Raw genomic sequence first — 5,000 nt, forward strand, 5'->3', positions numbered from 1 at the left:
CTTCCAGGAGCCTGGGGAAGATTTTCTGGAAGAGTCCTTGACACTTAGAAAAATTTTGAGAAAATATCGATTTTGTGAAAAAATGTCACATTTCCCCTACTTCCACCCCAGGGGGGCGTCAATATGTTGTAAAGCACCCCAGGGCAGTGACCTAAATGCGGGTGAAGTTTGCGGTGCACGGGGGGAAAGTTGAATTTTTGGATGAAAATGCGTATTTTCATACTTTGAAAATTTCAGGCGTGTGTCAGACTTCCAGGCGGGGGCAGCCGCTGGAGGCGTACCGAGGACGCTTCCAGGAGCCTGGGGAAGATTTTCTGAAAGTGTCCTTGGGACTTAGAAATATTTTGAGAAAATCTCGATTTTGTGAAAAATGTCACATTTCCCCTACTTCCACCACAGGGGGGCGTCAATATGTTGTGAGGTAACCCAGGACAGTGACCTAACTGTGGGTAAAGTTTGCGGGGCACGGGCGGAAAGTTGAATTTTTGGATGAAAATGCGTATTTTCATACTTTGAAATTTTCAGGCGTGTGTCAGACTTCCAGGCGGGTGCAGCCGCCGGAGGTGTACCGGGGACGCTTCCAGGAGCCTGGGGGAGATTTTCTGGAAGAGTGCTTGGGACTTAGTGCAATTTTTTAGAAAATCTCGATTTTGTGAAAAATGTCACATTTCCCCTACTACCACCACAGGGGGGCGTCAATATGTTGTAAGGCACCCCAAGGCAGTGACCTAAATGCGGGTGAAGTTTGCGGTGCACGGGGGGAAAGTTGAATTTTTGGATGAAAATGCGTATTTTCATACTTTAAAAATTTCAGGCGTGTGTCAGACTTCCAGGCGGGGGCAGCCGCCGGAGGTGTACCTGGGACGCTTCCAGGAGCCCGGGGAAGATTTTCTGGAAGAGTCCTTGGGACTTAGTGCAATTTTTAGAAAATCTCGATTTTGTGAAAAATGTCACATTTCCCCTACTACCACCACAGGGGGGGCGTCAATATGTTGTAAAGCACCCAAGGGCAGTGACCTAAATGCGGGTAAAGTTTGCGGTGCACGGGGGGAAAGTTGAATTTTTGGATGAAAATGCGTATTTTCATACTTTGAAAATTTCAGGCGTGTGTCGGACTTCCAGGCGGGGGCAGCCGCCAGAGGCGTACCGGGGACGCTTCCAGGAGCCTGGGGAAGATTTTCTGAAAGTGTCCTTGGGACTTAGAAATATTTTGAGAAAATCTCGATTTTGTGAAAAAATGTCACATTTCCCCTACTTCCACCACAGGGGGGCGTCAATATGTTGTAAAGCACCCCAGGGCAGTGACCTAAATGCGGGTGAAGTTTGCGGTGCACGGGGGGAAAGTTGAATTTTTGGATGAAAATGCGTATTTTCATACTTTGAAAATTTCAGGCGTGTGTCGGACTTCCAGGCGGGGGCAGCCGCCAGAGGCGTACCGGGGACGCTTCCAGGAGCCTGGGGAAGATTTCATGAAAGTGTCCTTGGGACTTAGAAATATTTTGAGAAAATCTCGATTTTGTGAAAAATGTCACATTTCCCCTACTTCCACCACAGGGGGGCGTCAATATGTTGTGAGGTACCCCAGGACAGTGACCTAACTGTGGGTAAAGTTTGCGGGGCACGGGCGGAAAGTCGAATTTTGGATGAAAATGCATTATTTTCATACTTTGAAAATTCCAGGCGTGTGTCAGACTTCCAGGCGGGGGCAGCCGCTGGAGGCGTACCGAGGACGCTTCCAGGAGCCTGGGGAAGATTTTCTGAAAGTGTCCTTGGGACTTAGAAATATTTTGAGAAAATCTCGATTTTGTGAAAAAATGTCACATTTCCCCTACTTCCACCCCAGGGGGGCGTCAATATGTTGTGAGGTACCCCAGGACAGTGACCTAACTGTGGGTAAAGTTTGCGGGGCACGGGCGGAAAGTCGAATTTTGGATGAAAATGCATTATTTTCATACTTTGAAAATTTCAGGCGTGTGTCAGACTTCCAGGCGGGGGCAGCCGCCGGAGGCGTACCGAGGACGCTTCCAGGAGCCTGGGGAAGATTTTCTGAAAGTGTCCTTGGGACTTAGAAAAATTTTGAGAAATTTCCGATTTTGTGAAAAATGTCACATTTCCCCTACTTCCACCCCAGGGGGGCGTCAATATGTTGTAAAGCACCCCAGGGCAGTGACCTAAATGAGGGTGAATTTTGCGGTGCACGGGCGGAAAGTCGAATTTTTGGATGAAAATGCGTATTTTCATACTTTGAAAATTTCAGGCGTGTGTCAGACTTCCAGGCGGGGGCAGCCGCCGGAGGCGTACCGGGGACGCTTCCAGGAGCCTGGGGAAGATTTTCTGAAAGTGTCCTTGGGACTTAGAAATATTTTGAGAAAATCTCGATTTTGTGAAAAAATGTCACATTTCCCCTACTTCCACCCCAGGGGGGCGTCAATATGTTGTAAGGCACCCCAAGGCAGTGACCTAAGTGGGGGTGAAGTTTGCGGTGCACGGGGGGAAAGTTGAATTTTTGGATGAAAATGCGTATTTTCATACTTTGAAAATTTCAGGCGTGTGTCGGACTTCCAGGCGGGGGCAGCCGCCAGAGGTGTACCGGGGACGCTTCCAGGAGCCTGGGGGAGATTTTCTGGAAGAGTCCTTGACACTTAGAAAAATTTTGAGAAAATCTCGATTTTGTGAAAAATGTCACATTTCCCCTACTTCCACCCCAGGGGGGCGTCAATATGTTGTAAGGCACCCCAAGGCAGTGACCTAAGTGGGGGTGAAGTTTGCGGTGCACGGGGGGAAAGTTGAATTTTTGGATGAAAATGCGTATTTTCATACTTTGAAAATTTCAGGCGTGTGTCGGACTTCCAGGCGGGGGCAGCCGCCAGAGGTGTACCGGGGACGCTTCCAGGAGCCTGGGGGAGATTTTCTGGAAGAGTCCTTGACACTTAGAAAAATTTTGAGAAAATCTCGATTTTGTGAAAAATGTCACATTTCCCCTACTTCCACCCCAGGGGGGCGTCAATATGTTGTAAGGCACCCCAAGGCAGTGACCTAAGTGGGGGTGAAGTTTGCGGTGCACGGGGGGAAAGTTGAATTTTTGGATGAAAATGCGTATTTTCATACTTTGAAAATTTCAGGCGTGTGTCGGACTTCCAGGCGGGGGCAGCCGCCAGAGGTGTACCGGGGACGCTTCCAGGAGCCTGGGGGAGATTTTCTGGAAGAGTCCTTGACACTTAGAAAAATTTTGAGAAAATCTCGATTTTGTGAAAAATGTCACATTTCCCCTACTTCCACCCCAGGGGGGCGTCAATATGTTGTAAGGCACCCCAAGGCAGTGACCTAAGTGGGGGTGAAGTTTGCGGTGCACGGGGGGAAAGTTGAATTTTTGGATGAAAATGCGTATTTTCATACTTTGAAAATTTCAGGCGTGTGTCGGACTTCCAGGCGGGGGCAGCCGCCAGAGGTGTACCGGGGACGCTTCCAGGAGCCTGGGGGAGATTTTCTGGAAGAGTCCTTGACACTTAGAAAAATTTTGAGAAATTTCCGATTTTGTGTAAAAATCACCCATTTCCCCTACTTCCACCCTAAAGGGGCGTCAATATGTCGTAAGGCGCCCCTAGACAGTGACCTAAGTGGGGGTGAAGTTTGGGTCTGCTGGGTGGAAAACTGAAAAAAAGCGATTTTGTGACTTTGAGAACAAACAGAGAGCTCAAAACTTTGAAAAACGTCAGACCGCTGTCAGACTTCCAGGCGGGGGAAAGCTCTGAGGTTGTACCGAGGACACTTCCATGGCCCCCGGATTGATTTTCAAGAAAGAGTCCTTGGGACTTTGAAATTTTCCGGCGAGCTGTTTTTGGCTTCCGGGAGCCGTAGAACTTTGGGAAATCGATTCCGCTCACCGGTTCAGGGTGTTTCGAGCTAGTCCAGGTCCCAGCTACGCCGCCTGGCCTCCAAATTTCGCAAATTCGAAAAAAAAAAAAATAGAACCGGAATGAGGAAATTTCTGGCCGCCGGATCCGCCGCACGGCTCCAGGAGGTCGGACACTTTTTGACTTTGTTCCCTTAAAGTGGGGGTCGGTGTCTCACCATGCAAATACCCAGTTTTGCACACCAGCTGCAGGATATAGGAGAGAGAGGTACCTCTCGGCCCCGACCAAAATCCGTTGTTTTCGTGGTTCCTCGACTCGGGTAGGCGGTTTGGCGAGTACCCCCCTTTTGCATGGAAGTTCGCACTCGCGCCGAGACCAGGCTTCCGCGGCTCCAGGGGGACTTTTGCCGGTTGTCCGTCCCGAGTCCGAGACGCGTTTCCTGGGTCGCCCGAGCCCGAACGGACCCTCCCCACGTGGGTTCCTGTCCTCTGAGGGCGACGGTCGTCAGAAGGGGGGCAGATCCAGAGTCCTCGTCCGCAGGAGGGCTCTGGGAGGGCGGATCGCTCCTTCTGACTTTGTCCCCTCGGAGCGGGCTCGGCGTTTCTCTGTGTCGGATGTCTCCCGCTTCCGCGCCAACGGGGAGACCTATGAGAGAATCGCACCGCGACCCGGCTTCCGTCTCGAGGGCGCCCGGAGCGCGCCGGACACTCGCTTCCAGGACTCCAGGGGCACGTTTCTTCCCCGTCTCCCCCGAGGGGAAGAACGGAGGCAGGGGTTCCACCCGAGCCCCTGCCCTTTCTTCCGATCGATCTGGCTCAGCGCTCCCGGGTGGGGAGGTGGTGCCGCTCGCTCGGCCCGGGCTTTGGAGCCCGCGTCGGTTTACGGCGGGCGGTCTCCTTCCTCTGTTACCCCCCCCCGGGTTTCAGGCACTCGTCCTTGGGCGCGCACGCCGGCGGTCGCCCTCCCGTCTACGGACGGAGGCGGCCGAGCTGTGGGGAGTTTGACCCGAACCGTGGTACGGCAGCGGTCCGACGACCCGCACGGGCGAACGGAGGGGCGCCCACCCACCTCGGCGTGGGGGCCCGCCGTCCGAATCGCTCCCCGCGCGGGGCAGCACAACGATCTTCTCCGAGGGCGGCCCTTTGA

This window comes from Ranitomeya variabilis, unplaced genomic scaffold (assembly GCF_051348905.1).
Source record: "Ranitomeya variabilis isolate aRanVar5 unplaced genomic scaffold, aRanVar5.hap1 Scaffold_296, whole genome shotgun sequence".
Taxonomy (NCBI): domain Eukaryota; kingdom Metazoa; phylum Chordata; class Amphibia; order Anura; family Dendrobatidae; genus Ranitomeya; species Ranitomeya variabilis.